Source organism: Hemiscyllium ocellatum, chromosome 50 (genome assembly GCF_020745735.1).
Source record: "Hemiscyllium ocellatum isolate sHemOce1 chromosome 50, sHemOce1.pat.X.cur, whole genome shotgun sequence".
Taxonomy (NCBI): Eukaryota; Metazoa; Chordata; class Chondrichthyes; order Orectolobiformes; family Hemiscylliidae; genus Hemiscyllium; species Hemiscyllium ocellatum.
This window is the reverse complement of record NC_083450.1, coordinates 6,337,417-6,353,537: the sequence shown is the minus strand read 5'-3', so window position 1 is coordinate 6,353,537 and position 16,121 is coordinate 6,337,417. Positions and strand designations below refer to the sequence as shown.

Sequence of the window (16,121 nt, the reverse complement as noted above, 5' to 3'; positions counted from 1 at the left end):
CTTAACCCCCATGTTCCCCTCACTGCCATATCCCCGCTTAACCCCCATCTGTTCCTTGAAACTCCATCACTCTTTTTGAACCCCCATCTCCCCTTAACCCCCATGTCCCTGTTTAACCCATATCTGTCCCTTTAAATCCCATTTCCTCTCTTTAAGCTCCATCTCCCCCTTTAACCCCCATCTTCCCCTTTTAACACCTCTCCCCTTAACCCCCATCTCCCCCTTTAACACCTCTCCCCTTAACCCCCATCTCCCCCTTTTAACCCCTATCCCCTTTAACCCCCGTCTCCCCCTTTTAACCCCTATCCCTTTAACCCCCATCTTCCCCTTTTAATCCACCTCCCCTTTAACCCCCATCTCCCCTTTAAACCCCCATCTCCCCCTTTAACCCATCCCCTTAACCCCCATCTCCCCCTTTTAACCCACCTCCTCTTTAGCCCCCATCTCCCCTAACCCCCATCTCCCCTTTAACCCCATCTCCCCCTTTAACCCCCATCTCCCCTTTAACCCCCATCTCCCCTTTCACCCCCATTTCCCCTTTCACCCCATCTCCCCTTTAACCCTTCTTCCTTTAACCCCTATCCCCTTAACCCCATCTCCCCCTTTAACTCCATCTCCCCTTTAACCCCATCTCCCCTTTAACCCCATCTCCCCCTTTAACCCCATCTCCCCTTTAACCCTCTTCCTTTAACCCCATCTCCCCTTTAACCCTTCTTCCTTTAACCCCATCTCCCCTTTAACCCCATCTCCCCCTTTAACCCCCATCTCCCCTTTAACCCCTCTTCCTTTAACCCCATCTCCCCATTAACCCCCATCTCCCCCTTAAACCCCCAGCCCCTCCCTCCCCACACCTGGCTCCTGATGATTGACAAGGGGGCGGGCCTATGGCGGTGGGCGTCGCCCCGCACTTCACCAATCAGGACCCGCCTGGGGGCGGGACTTCCTGCAGCCCTGCTCGCGCCGGCGCAGGTTCGGTTGAGCGCTCGAGCGATATTTCCCAGAGAAAGGTAAAGGTAGAAAGGGGGTGGGGAAAAAAAAATCAATAAAAACATCAAATTCCTTCGAAATCATATTGTTCGTCGAATTTCCTGAGGTAAGTTGCCCGTTTTAAACCTTCCTTTTACCTTCAAAACCGACCTTTTTCGCTTTCTTTCAGGTGAGCACCGAAATCCCTTGAGGCAATGTAAGGTGGAATTAATTTTCCTCGATTTTTAAAAAAAAATGTTGCTTAAAGTTGGTCTTGGTGCATTTTAACCTTTGCAATAAAAGTATTTCAGTTTGAATGCTTTATTTCAGAATCCTTGCAAAGTGGGAATTGGGAAATGCTAGGTTACCCTGAAGCAAAGGTGTCAACAATTCCCTCATTGCAATTGATTCGTTCTATAATTTTATTTGCATTTCTTTTAAAATGCAAGTTTCTAATCATGCATTGATTTGTTTTTTTTCTCTAGTGAGCGCCCTTTGTTTCAGAATATTTTGTTGGAGGTGCAACTGGGAAAGCACCTTCTCAGGAGTTTTGCAAGTTCTTTCTCACTTTTTCCTCTTTTAAATATAAAATTGTCGTTCTTGAAGTTTGACGACTTCTCTCCGGCGGTGAATTCAGAGTGTCCTTTTTCGTTTGTCTCTCTTTTGGCGGCTTCTGAGGGTGGAAGCTAGCAATCTGATGAAACTATAGCATTCCCCGTAAACCGTTTTGATCGCTTTATTTAAGGAAAGATATATTGGAGACAATCCAGAGGAGATTCACCGGACTGATCCTGTGGATTGTGGGATAGTCTCCCCAGAAGAGAGTGGTGCCAGTACTTATTGGGGTTTAAAAGAATGAGAGGTGACCTTATTGAAACGTACAAAATAATTAGGGGGAAATTGACAGGGGAGATGTGGAGCGGGTGTTTCCCCTAGCGTTTAGGACCAGAGGGTGCAATCTCACAGGAGCCGTAAGGTTTTTACACCACGTAAAGAGGCCCTTCGGTCCATCGTGCCCTCGCCAGTCGTTGAGCTTTCGTCCTGTTTTCCAGCACTTGGCCTGCAGCCTTGCGTGATTTATGTAAACTGAAAAGAAAAAAAATACTGGAAATCGCAGCATCCGTGGAGAGAGAGCAAGCTAACATTTTGAATCTGGATGACTCTTCGGTCAGAGCTGAATGCTGCGTTTTATCTAAGTATTGCTTAAATATTGCGCCTGTACCACCCTTTTCAGGCAATGCCTACAACCCTCTGGCTGAAATCAAATTCTTTCTTTAAGAATTCCTGCTCAACATCCTGCCCTTTACCTCAAATCTGTGCTCTTGGCTGTTGACCACCTTACTAAGGGGAAACGTTTCTGCTTTTCTACCCCATTTATAACCCTTGCCATTTTGTACCCGTCAATTAAGTTGCTCCCCTGCTATTTCTGCTCCGAGTAAAGCAACCTAAGTGCTCCAAAGTCTTTTTTTTAAATCTGTATCCATCCAACAGAGGCAACGTCTGGTAGCCATGATGTGGAGGTGCTGGGGTGGACGAAGTTAGAAGTCAGATGACACCAGGTTAAAGTCCAACAGCTATATTGAAAATCACAAGCTTTCAGAGCTTTCATCAGTTGAAGTGTACTTCAAGCTTGAGATTTCAAATAAACCTGTTGGACTGTAACCTGGTTCTGACTTCTGACAACATCCTGGTAAGTCTCTGCTGCACCCCCTCCAACGCTGTCACATCACTCCTATAATATACACAGTACTCGAGCTGTTGCAGAACCAACATCCTCTGAAGAAGTATACCGTGATTTGGACTCTCAAGTCCCAGTGCTACCAGAATTTATACGATGGCAATCATTTTGGATTTCTTTCCAAGAAAGCAGCATGTATTAAGTTTTGCATCGTTGGGCATGCAGTTTTCCAAGATAAAGATTGTTACCTTTTGTTGTTATCAACCGTACGCTCTACTCTCAGTAAAATTAAGTTTGCCAAAGCGAAACTCCTGTGCATTACATTTATTGGGCAGAGAAATGAGCTGTGGCTTTGGCTAAAAATGTTTTCCTCTGAAAACATTTCTTTTACCTAAACCTTTGCAGCATGTCACTGTATTTGAGTTCTCTCCTCCTCCTCGTTGGAGGTAAAATGAACTTTTCTGTTAACCTACTTCCTGTTGTGTTGTGTGAAAAGTAGTTTTTATGCAAACATTGAGATTGTTGAGTCTGGCAACTCCTTGTCCAAATAGACATTGTTTCCGTGCAAGTTGAAATGATGGCGTTAGCTCATAAAGTCCCTATAGTGTGGAAGCAGCCCGTTTGGCCCATCAAGTCCACATCGACCAGCATCCCACCTAGACCCAACCCATCCCTTTAACTCTGCATATCTCATGGCTAATCTACCTAACCTGCACACTATAGGCAATTTAGCATAGCCAATCCACCCTAACCTGCACAGCTTTGGACTGTGGGAGGAAACTGGAGCACCCAAGGGAATCCATGTAGACACTGAGGGAACGTGCATACTCCATGCAGACAGTTGCCCGAGGCTGGAATCGAACCTGGGTCACTGTTGCTGTGAAGCAGCGGTTCTAGCCACTGTGCCACCCTTCAAGAGTGACAGAAAGGAGGTGAAGATTTGTACCTCTATAATGCCTTTCACGGCCTCTCTGTTTGTCAAGCACCAGAGTGCTTTTGTGAATGAGCCAGTTAGTTTAGTTGGCTGGACAGCTGGTTTATGATGCAGTGGTGCCAACAGCATGATTTAAATTTCTGTACCGGCTGAGTTTATTATGAAGGACTGTCCTTCACAACCTCTTTCCCCCTGTCTGAGGCATGGTGACCCTCTGGTGAAACTCATCACTAGTTCTGTCTCCCTCCTCGGGTATTATGGTGACTTTACCTCTACCTTTTTACTTTAGGGACATTGTAGTTACCCTTGTTATGAGGGAAGTGTAGCAAATGGTAACATCAAGATCCTACAAGCAACCAAGTGGTAATGAGTGAACAATATATTTGTGATTTGAAGGATGTATCTTGGCCCCAGGTGACTGATCCAGTTGTACCTTGTTGTACAGAGAAGGTGTTGCCAGACAGTGTAATGGAGGAGTGTTGAATTGAAACATTCAGAACCAAGTTAGACTGCTGATGTGAAGATTGTGCCGAAATAATGAAGAGTAGGTGGAAGAACAGTACTTGGACAGTTGCTGTAGATGACAGTGGGCAAAATGGCCCCTTCCTCTACTGTAATAATTCTGCGATTTGAGATTGTTACTGCCCACATGAGAGGGCAGGTAGAGCGGGCATCTGCTTGAAGTATCAACCAAAAATGACACCTCTGACCGTGTACAACACCCTCAGTACTGCACTGGAGTGTCAGCCTAGATTTGTTTGGGACATGAATACCTAACTTTGTGACTCATGAGTCACAGTGTGAACTATGAGTGAAGACTGACTAGCTCCCTGCTCCTCAGAAGTGCAACGGAAATCTTAGCTTCTATTAATCTTTTTTAAACTATTTAAGGGTTCAGATGCACCCTTGTGTGAAGAGTATTTAAAATGAAGACTCTGAAATGAGAGATTCTAGCTAGGACTCTTAGAGTCATAGAGATGTACAGCACGGAAACAGACTCTTCGGTCCAACCTGTCCATGCCAACCAGATATCCCAACCCAATCTAGTCCCACCTGCCAGCACCCGGCCCATATCCCTCCAAACCCTTCCTATTCATATATCCGTCCACTCTTGGATCCTTTGATAATTGATGTTGAGAGAAGAAAGTTTAACTGTTAGTATGGAGGTCCCCATTCCTTAAAATGCACTTTTGAATCTATTTTACAACAACTTGCATAGAAGTGTAAACGTGTTTTTTTTCTGCTAATGTCACGTGCATATGATGTGAATGAATTGTTAAGTTTAAGGAGCTCAGTGGTATTGTTGGAGAAAGTGAGGATTGCAGATGCGGAATGTTTCAGAGAACACCTCTGGGACACCCGGACTGACCAACCCAACTACCCCGTGGCTCAACACTTCAACTCCCCCTCCCACTCCACCAAGGACATGCAGGTCCTTGGACTCCTCCATCGCCAGACCATGGCAACACGACAGCTGGAGGAAGAACGCCTCATCTTCTGCCTAGGAACCCTCCAACCACAAGGGATGAACTCAGATTTCTCCAGTTTCCTCATTTCCCCTCCCCCAACTTGTCTCAGTCAAATCCCTCGAACTCAGCACCGCCCTCCTAACCTGCAATCTTCTTCCTGACCTCTCCGCCCCCACCCCACTCCGGCCTATCACCCTCACCTTGACCTCCTTCCACCTATCGCATTTCCAATGCCCCTCCCCCAAGTCCCTCCTCCCTACCTTTTATCTTAGCCTGCTGAACACACTTTCCTCATTCCTGAAGAAGGGTTCATGCCCGAAACATCGATTCTCCTGCTCCATGGATGCTGCCTGACCTGCGCTTTTCCAGCAACACGTTTTCAGCTCAGTGGTATTGTTGCAAACTCTGGATTGAGAGGCCCCGCTTTCAAGTCTTATCTGCTTCAGAGGTGAATAATAACATCTCTGAACAGGTTGATGAAAAAATAAAGGTAATGTTAATTTGGAGGGCTTTTGTGGTGCAGTGGTACATCTTGTTGACCGATTGCAGCAGGTAGCATGCTGATTGAGTACTACCAGCCCTGTGATTGCAAGCATCAAAAGTATGTCTACCCTTAGATGTGATTCTGCTGTTGGGCTTGCTATTTGTTAAATGTTACGCTGTGCTAAATGTTATGCTGGAAGCCAATTTACGATCATCAGCCAGTTCGCAGAGTGATGCATTAGACTGGGCTGTAAACTACAAATGGTAAGACACAGGATCCTGTTTTATGTGGGCAAAAGAAATTTGTGCATTTGTTTGCACCCCCTTCTCTTGGAAGGAAAAGGGGTGATAGAGATAGCCAATCGCTGGTGCATTTCCATGACAACACCTTGACCAATCATAATCTACCTACTTAGTCTGGGAATTAATTGTTCCTGCACAACCAGTCAGCATCGTATTCTCATCTTGTATAACTTGGTGTTTATGTTATCAAGTTTGTTTCTTATGTCCTAGTCCTGGCGAGTGTAGAATGCAATGCTTCTTGTCTCCTTTTCAGCCATGTTTTAGTTCTAAATCAGCAAGATTATTACTCGAAAGAAATATATTTTTCCATTTGTTCATCAGCAAACTGAAAAAATAGTATACCCTGAAGAATTTCCTTTTGCTAGGACAACGTTTCACAGTTTTGTTTGAGTTTGTATTGATTGCTGGGTATATACTTTCCCTTTTTGTGACAATAAACCTAATTCTAATTTATGCACACAAATGGCAAGATATGGAAGAGTGACAGTGAGTGTGTGTGTTCTAGAAAGGCAGAACGTTTGACTTGCAACATTCAAAAGAGAATTCGACTGTAATTTGAAAAGGAAAATTGTGCAAAGCTACGAGGAGATAAACACTAGGTGAATTGCTCCTTTTGGAGAGCCGGCACAGACACCATAAGACCTAGGAGCTGAAGTGAGGCCATTCAGCCCATTGAATGGCAGAGCAGACTCCATCATGGCTGATAGGTTTCTGAACCCCATTCTCCCACTTCCTCCCCATAAACCCTTGATCCCCTTGACAATCAAAAACCTATCTATCTCTGTCTTAAATATGCTCAATGACCTGGCCTCCCCAGCCTTCTGTGGCAGTGATGGGCCACATGGCCACCTTCAACACTATAACCATTCTGGGTGAATCGGAACCCAAAACTTCGAACCAAACATTGCTTGCTAATTAGTTTGACATCTATTAAAAAGTTGAATTGTGTTTTAATGACTTGAAATGCATATTAGACGTGTTGAAGTTTTAGTAATAACACCAAGAACCATCTGTCTTTAGAACCAGCTGTTTTCAGGTAGTTCCCCGTGAGGTTTGTCTGCTCATAACAGCTTTCAAAATATGGATTTGGAAAGTACACTGACTTAGAATTTCAGGCACTGATTCCCCCTATTTTGTGTTCTGTATACGAATAAATTCTCAGGAGGAACACATTGGGAAGGATCGGTTAGCAAAATACTGCCAAATGACACAGTGCCGTGGATTAAATTGTGGAATATACGCAGTGTATCTCAAAAGTCTGTGGGCCAATTACTGCCTTCCCTGCAACAGTACAACGTGTGGGAATGACCATCCTGTGTGATCCCATTCAATTCATCACGTTCAAATCATCCTCAGCCCACCGTGAACCCGTTCTGTTCTTCTTGTCCTGTTTTATTTTTAACTACACAGCCGAGATAGTTGTTCACCTCATTCTTGCTATTGTTTTTGGCTGATTCTTGCCTGCTCTAGCTCACTCTACGCTCTGTGAATTGAAGCTCTGCTACCCCTGCAGCAAGTCTTTATTTCCCTTTGCTGACATTGAGTGCACATTCAAGCAATGCCTTGGTCTTAAAAACAACATTCTTGTTTTCAAACCTGTCCAGGGTTTAGCCCCTCCCTATCTGTAGTCCCCTCCAGCCTCACAGACTTCCCTGATGCAGATTGGAAATCCTACATCCAAATGTCCACAAAATAGTTTTTCTGGCTCTTTTCATGAATTGATCTGTAGGGGCTCTGAGTTCAGATTCTTTGCAAAAATACTTTGCTTGGCCCAAACTGAGGTAAAAGTGACTCCCTGCCACCCACCCTATTTTTTTTAAAAAAAGGGCTAGAATGTACCTATAGATAAATGAATCCAAAAACTGAAAATACCCTTTATCTGCTGGTTCATGAATAAAGGCTTCCTGAACTATTTGTGCTCCTTTAATTCCGGCATTGTGTGCATTCCCAACTCTCAGTTGTGGCCATTCCGTCAATTGACTGAGCCCCAAACTCTGGAAATCCCTTCCAAAACCCCTCTGCCTCCTCTTTTTAAGACTGTCCTTTTAAATCTGCAGTTTTGGTCCCCTGGCCCTGGACAGCACCTTCCACGCCCTTGACCATGCCCATCAAGAAGGACAAATGCAGCAGATGCATGGGAGAGTACCACCCCTGCACCCTCCTGACTTGGAAGTAGACCACTTTTCCTTCAGTGTTGCCGAGTCAAAATCCTGGAATGCCCTCGCGAATAGCACTGTAGGTGCATCAACATTGAATCTCTGTACTAGTTCAAGAAGACCACGCACCTCCCACTTCTCGTGGACTTTTGGGAATGGGTAATAAATAGTAGCCAGGCCAATGAAACCCACATCTCCAAATGGGGATGGCATGGTGGCTCTGTGGTTGGCACTACTACGTCTGAGTGCCAAGGGCCTGGGTTTGATTCCACTCTTGGGCAACTTTCTGTTTGGAATTTGCATGTCATCCCTGTGTCTGTGTGGGTTTCCAATGGATGTTCTGGTTTCCTACTAGTCCAAAGATGTGCAGGTTAAGTGGATTGTTGGTGGGAAATTGCTCATTGTGTTCCAGGGATGTATAGATTAGGTGGATTAGACATGGGAAGGCTTACAGGGATAGGATGGGCGATGTGTGTAGGTCTTGATGGGCTGAATGGCCTGTTTCCACACTGCAGGGATTCAATGTCCTTTTTTTTATACGAAACAGCATCCTTGACTTGGTGTCAAACTTTGGTTTCTGTTTTTTTTTGTGAAGATCCTGGGAGTGTTTCATTGTACTAGAAGCTTGAACCAAATTCTGAGTTGTTCTTGGATTTCCCTGGCCTTCCAGCATTTTCTTTTTTGCCATCGAACCTCCCTGTCCTGCCCAACACATCACCACTGTTGATAGTCATGTTATGCGTTCTGATCCTGTGTGGGTTCCCATTGCCTCCATCAGTTCCAGGCTTCACTCACCAATCCAATCAGATTAAAACTTATTACAGAATGACAGCACCACTCTCCACCCTATCCCCTCAGCTCCCAGTGCTCTGTTATCTGTATAAATGAATGGTACAGACATTGAGTTGCAGTGCTAGTCTGTGTTAAAAGATATACATTCCATCTAGGCAGCACAGTGACAGTTTGTCTGACCAATCCTGGGAATGGTGGTGTTGTCAGGTCGTAGTCCTAGAAATGCACAGCATGGAAATAGACCCTTCAGCCCAACTTGTCCTTGCTGACCAAATATTCTGCAGATACTAACCTAGTCTCACTTGTCAGCATTTGGGCCTATCCCTCAAATCCTTTGCTATTCATCTACCTATCCAGGTGCCTTTTAAATGTTGTAATTGTATCAGCGTGGCAGCTCATTTCAGACATGCACCACCCTCTGCATAAAAAAGTTACCCCTCAGGTTCCTTTTAAAATATTTCCCCTATCACCTTAAACCTATGCCCTCTGGTTTTGGGATCCTCTACCCTGGGGAAAAGACTTTGTCTGTTTACCCTTATCCATTGCCCTTTATGATTTCTTGAACCTCTCTAAGGTCATCCCTTGGCCTCCGAAGCTCCAAGGAAAACAGCCTATTCAGCGTTTCCCTTTCACTCAAACCTTCAATTCTGGCAACATTCTTGTAAATCTTTTCTGAACCTTTTCAAGTTTCACAACATCCTTTCTATAGTAGGGAGACCAGAATTCCAACAGTGGCCTAACCAATGTCCTGTGCAGTCACAACATGACCTCCCAACACCTGTACTCATTACTCTGACCAATAAAGGAAAGCATACCAAACACTTTCTTCATCACGCTGTCTACCTGCGAGTCCACTTTAAGGGAACTACAAACCTGCAGTCCAAGCTTGAGGAGAGATTGGGGTGATGGCTCTGTTTTCTCAAGAGTTTGGAAGCGTAAGGGTGATCTGATGGAACCTTGGCTGCTTTGTACAGGGTAGATGCAGGAAGGATCTTTCCCTTAGCAAGGATCTTGACTCCAAGGACACCATCTCAGGGCTGAGATGATGACAATGACTTTCTTCACTTGGTGAATCTTTTGGAATTCTCTACCCAAAAGGACTATGGAGGCTCAATCATTGAGATGAAGAGGAATTTCTTCTCTCTGAAGAAATTAGAACTTAGAACTCATTGCCATAGAGAACTGTGATGGCAGAGTCCTTGTATTTAGTTAAGCCTAAATTTGAGAAAGACAGAGATTCTTGATCAGAAAAAGGAGATAAGAGCAGGAAAATGGATGTGAGAAATCACGATGCAGACTGAAGGGGCTGAGTGGCCAACTCCTCCTGTTCCTATCTCTTATGATTAACCATTCAGCATATTCAATACACATTGATAGATTTCCAGATTGTTAACATATCAAGACATATGGGCTAGTTTAAGAAATCAGCATTCATGTGGAAGACAAGCCAGCATTTGGCTAAATGGCCTACTCTTTGTATTTGCTAAGTTCCTATGAGTTAACTAATCCGATGGCTGATTCAGCCGTAACTCCTGTCTGGGACGTTCTTGTGTGTGTGGTAGATGATGGGGGAGCGACATTAATTCGAGTCCTTTCTTCGTAGTTGAGTTGTTTGACATTCCTTTTCCAGAATTCTGTGAAGAATAGGCCTCCTGAGCTCGATACTGAAGGGTAGTCATCGGAAAGTGTCCCAACAGGATTCCATGCCCTTGAGACAACAAAGGATTATAAAAGAAATACATGTCATTTTATTGTGTCTTGGGAATATGTGTATCAGTTGCATATCAAAAAAACAGCACAGTTAATATACAGTCCATATGTGTGTCACTAGAAGATAACAGGTACCAGATATAAACTTTGTAATGTTGTCTCTCCCTCCTCTCCAAAAATGCAATGACAGCATGTTACATGAAACTGTAGGTTGTGTTTCTGGTCTGCAGGAGATCAGGTTTAAGCTGAGGGAATGTTCAATGTTGCTGAATGTAGGGACACTTCAGAAATGGTTTGTTCATTTGATGGATTTTCTGAGGTTTTCTCAGGTGCTGCAACACAACTGGAGGACATTCAGCCTGTTGTGATCATACTGGCTCTCTGCTTTGCTTTGATAAGTGAGCACTGGGAGTTGAGGAGATAGGGGTGGAGAGTGGTGCTACCATTCTGTAATCCACTCATTTCCACCCCACCACCTTTTTTTTCCCCCACTTACCCATGTGCTATTAGCCGCAAGGAATTGATTTCCATCAAGTGCCCATATGACAAGCTGTTGAAATAATGTGTTTTCCATCCTCCCCCACCCAAACATCTGCCTGAAACCTTGGTCCGCAGTTCTTGTCCCATCAACTAACAGGAATAGCTTTCCTTTGTTCACCTTTTCCAAGCCTGTCCACCTCGATCAAATTGCCCCTTTGATCTCCTTTAGTCCAAGGAGAACAGCCTAGCTGCTTCAACAAATGATTCATGTCGCTAAAAGTGCCTCATCCCAGGAAACATTCCAGTAAACCTCACATCCTTCTGGAAGTATAGTGACCAGAACTGGATGCAGTATTCTAGTTGCGGCCTAACCAGAGTTTTGTAAAAGTTTTCTATTTGATTTCTTTTCTGGTAGTGATTTAAGCTGCGATGTTGTTCTGCAGCAGTTCCCCAAATCCTTGTACTCGTCATTGTACCTCTTCGAGGTGAACAGGGAGTATTGGGAAGCTGGTTGGACTAGTCTTCACTGCCAAGTCCTGCGATATTGACTCACATGAGTCATTGTTTAGTGATTTGAAGTGAGAGCCATGCTAGATCAATCCCTCTTGTCTCGTTCCCTCCCTTATATTTGCTAAAGGAATACGGAGGCTTATTGTTTTCCCCTTGTAATGTTGGCTAAGAGCTTCTTAGTCCGGAGATTGTAGATGAAGATTTAGCATAGAAGGAGACCATTGTACCTGTCCGGTTAAAGATCCTGGTGGCTTTCTGTTCTGTCTGGCCTGCTAGTGGGAGCAGAAATCATTTACGGTGAGTACCTAACTGGATTTAAAATGAACATTGGTACTACCTTCTTCCTTCTCTGAGAGTGGGAGTGTACCCTTCAGGTTGCTATGTGATTAAGATTTGGTATCTGAGACCACTGGATGAAATTTGATATTTTTAAAAATTCTCACGATAAAGCAGCCTACGGGTTCTGCATTAGAATTTTAGTTTAGAATTTGCAATAAGTTATGTGAATTCTGACTAGCCAAATGAAAATATGCAAATTTAACATTTGGGAACCTTTTTGGAGGTTGTAGTGAATTAAGGTTGTGAGTTCTCGTTTCTGGTAGGTCTGTTGCCTTGCATTGTCACCAAATTGCAGTGTTCTCGCCAAAGAATTTCTCTCGCCTTGTTTCAGTTTACGGAGGTGTGGAAATTGTTAGTAATCTCTGTAGGGTCTAGGAGTGGCAGTTTCGACCATTCTTATTTGGAGAGCAGAGTAGCATTGCTCAATAGTTCTGTTGTCACTACTTTTTATTCCTGTCAGTTTGTACGAGCTTGCTAAACTGCAGAAATAATTACCATCCTCTACAGAACCGAAGAAATGAGATCTGAGAACCAGACGTGTTTACAGCTTAAAAATAAGTTGAGAATAAACTTAAAATATTTGACATGTTGCCAACTTATTCTATCTCGTGTGGGGGGGGTACACCTGTTTTACTGCTCTTTATTTCCTTTGCTTCCATCATTTGCTTGTCACAAAACCGATCCGTCAGTAACTGGAAAGAGAAGAGGTTAGTTAAATGTTTTACATGGGAGATGTTTATTGTCAGATCCCAAAGTCTGGTCTTTGTGAGAGGACTTCCCTTCTCAGTTGGGGTAGGGGGGAGGGATTTACCACCTAGACTGTCAACATGCAAGTATTGAGTGTTGCTGGAAATAGACTGGAATTTTAGAGGTGTGTGTACAATCAATTCAATTGACCAAGCTTGCATTTCCAGCAATTTTAGGTTAATGACCTATTTATCTATCTTGTCAGCAGTTCACTTGGGCTAGATTGGATGAAACCATCATAATCTCGCAGTGCAGAGACTATGAATGTAAAAACTTACGAACATGACGAGGCCACTTGAATCTGCTCTCCCATTCAGTATGATTGTGACTGATCTGATCACTCTGCATTCTTGGCCCTTGTCATCACCTTGCTTATCAAAAATCATCTGTCTTAGAAATATTCAAAGACGTTGCTTCCAGCATATCTTTTGAGGAAGAGAGTTCCAAAAGCAGAAAATTTCTCCTCATCTGTTTTAACCGGGTGATCTCTTATTTTTGAACAGTGATCTCTAGTTCTATATTTTTCCACATGCTGAAACATCCTCTTCTTCAGCCACCCCTTTCTCTTAGGATCTTTGCATGCTTTGGTGAAGTCACCTCTAACTGTTCTAAATACCAAAGGATACAAGCCATCCCAGATATAGGTCTGTGATAGAGTTGGTCCATCTTCTCCAAACTGCTCGCAATGCGTTTACATCTTAGCTTAAATAAAAGGTGACTGCTCTACACTGTACTCCAAATGTGATCTCACCAGTGCCTTATATATTTGAAACATAACCTCCCTACTTTTGTAGTCAGTTCTCCCATCAATAAACGATAATGTTCTGTTAGCTTTCATTGTTACTTATCACATCTTCATTCCTCGGAATATCTGGCAGAGCAACAGTATAGCTAGCAGCACAAGGCAAGACTTGGAGGGAAATGGACATCCGGCAGTCACCCCGGCTGTTGAGAGCTTCCCATTTTGATAGTGGGAGGTCTGCATGTCAGCAGCTAAAGTTCTGCATCCTTCAAGCTGAAGCCACTCTAAAGAAAGGATGGGATGTTTTTCACTGGAGCACAGGAGGTTGAGAGGTGTCCTAATAAAACTTCACAAAATAATGAGGAGTACAGAGAAAGTTAATATTAGTTGTCTTTTCCCTAGTGTGGGGGATCTCAAGATTAGAGTGCACATTTTTAAAGTGAGAGGAGAGAGATTTTAATAAAGATGTGAGGGGCAAATTCTTTATAGGATGGTTTGTATGTGGAATAAACTTCTAAAGGAAGTGGTGGATGCAGGTAAAGTTACAACGTTTTAAAAGACATTTGGATAAGTACGTGAACGGGAAAAGTTTGGAACGATGTGGGCCAGGAGCAGGCAGTTTAGTTTGAGATTATGTTCAGCATGGATTGGTTGGACTGAAGGGTCTGTTTCCATGCCATGTGACTCTGGTGCTACTGGCATCTTCTCACGTGAGCACAGAATTAAATTGAAGTTGCCATCGGGTGGAGTTTTACTTTCAACTGGGGTCTTTCGATCAGGTATCATCCAAGGAACAAAGGGTGCTTGGCAGGTTGGATGTATCCTCGTGGGTGAAGTGCGACACTTCCACAGAGACTCTGGAATCACTGACCCAAGACCTTGCAAAGTGGAGGAGGAGGGTCCAGAAAGGGGCCAAGCAACTTGAGACCTGCCATTGGTGGGGGGAGAAAGCGGAAGCCAGGAGAACACCGCGAAAGGTGCTGCAGCAATGCCTCACCCACCCCTTTTCATGACCACCTCCTGCCCCAAGTGTAACAGAGCCAGCAGTAGCGGCATCAGTTTGTACAGCCACTCTGGGTGAGTGGACGGCAGCCATCCTCCCCTGTGAGGGGCCACCACTGAAAAGAATGGGTGTAGAGATAATGTTTCCTCTGCTCGTGGGTCACTTTCAAAATAAGGGGTCACCCATTTTAGACAGAATTTATTTCAGTCAGAGGATCACAAGTGTTCCTGAAGAGGCACTGGAAGCAGAACCTTTAAATGGTTTTAAGGCAGAGGTGGGTAGATTCTTGATTGAGCAAGACAGTGTAAGAATATCAGGGGTTGGTGCGTAAGTGGAGTGATCAGATTAGCTGCAATCGTAATGAACAGCAAAACAGGCTCGAGGCGCCAAGTGGGCCCCTCCAGCTTCGGATTGGTTTGTTCCTGTGCGCCCGCAGTGTTAACAAATCTGGCAAGTTCACACGAGATGTGGATACCAGAAATTGGTGACACTAATATAGCACCGGAAGCAACCTAACACTAGATTTTATTTCTGAAGTTTCGGCGTAGGAGTGTCTTCTATCCTCTCCTCCCAGCTCATAAATCTCGTGCTGGAAGAACTTCAGGGGATATTGTGTCTGTCTGACCTTGCACAGTGCTGAGTGTGACTGTGAAATGTCACACACTCCTGTGCAAGGGGAAGAAGAACCCAATTAACCAGGGAATCTGATTAGTATTCACAACACCCAGCATTTAAGTTGTCCGTGTTGGAAAGGGCGAGTTGTCTTCACTGACCCTAATATGCCTCTGCCTTAGTGAGTTTTGAGAAGACGTGTAGCTAAGGTTGAGGTTCGGGGTGTAAGTCTGTTCGCTGAAACGAACCTTCCAGCTCAGCGAGCAAACTTACAGCCATGCTTCTACCTTTGGTATGAATGGATATCAGTGGGTCGTGGTTTGTTTACAAAAACCAGCCCCTGTCCCTCCCACCCCTCTTGTCGAGCTGATTCCTGGCTGGAAAAATGAGCAAGTGTCACGGTGGCTTCTGTGCTTTTTTTTGGTCTTTTTTTTAAAAGTTGCTTCTGGTTTTGAAGTATGTTAGATCACAAGTTTGTAGTCTCTGCACATTTGTGGCCTCGTTTCCCCAACTCTATGTAAATACACACATGCCTGTGTGTACGATCTAACTGAATTCTGAACTGGAAACCTGTTTCTAAGCAGGAGCAGCTAAACAGCTGGAATTGCTCAGCTGGTGATGTAGCAGGAACTTCACAACTTAATTTCCCACCAAGGAAATGTCAGATGATTCCGTGCCTTCCTGGCTCAGGAAAGCACTGATAGTGGCACTGGGGTATGCTGTGTTAGGAGGTGGGGCAGCATCCGACAATTCACCCAGGAGCTGCAGTTTGAATCTCAAATGAACTGTGCTGTCTTTTTCTCTCTGTGCTCTAAACTCACTGGCTTTCCTCTTGTTTACCAGTTTTTAATCAGGAGCGTGTGGACTCTAATGTGAAGCAGCTGCAGGGAGGGAGGATAAATGAGGGAAGAGGCCAGCGAGGCAGACAATGCGGGTTTCAGCTTTGAATCCTGCTGCTCTCAGCTATAAAACGTGCAGTTCTATTTTTCCCACTTGGCTATCTCCTGCACTCTGCCTCTCACCAAATGGACCATTTGTACCACAACAATTCCTTCAAGCCATGTGTGTCAGCCATTGATGCAAGTGTTGTAGAAGCTGCCCTGCTGCGCTTTAGCCATCAAGCACTTGCGCCTTTGGGAAACCTCAGGTCCTCTATGCACGGGCAGTACATGCAGGAAGACGTGTCGTTGACTTGCG

At 44.4% G+C, this 16,121-nt stretch overlaps 1 protein-coding gene across 3 annotated transcripts in view; it reads left to right on the top strand.

The window, feature by feature from the left end:
• Positions 1-974: 974 nt before the first annotated feature.
• cgnb (cingulin b) overlaps positions 975-16,121 on the top strand; it is a 126,884-nt gene continuing 111,737 nt past the window's right edge. The window contains exon 1 of one of the 3 annotated variants that reach the window (XM_060820786.1): positions 975-1,007. The gene's annotated coding sequence lies outside the window, so the exon portion shown is untranslated. Of the gene's footprint in view, positions 1,094-11,574; positions 11,779-16,121 lie in introns of those variants that run through there. The other 2 variants (XM_060820784.1, XM_060820785.1) reach the window with 2 other exon arrangements.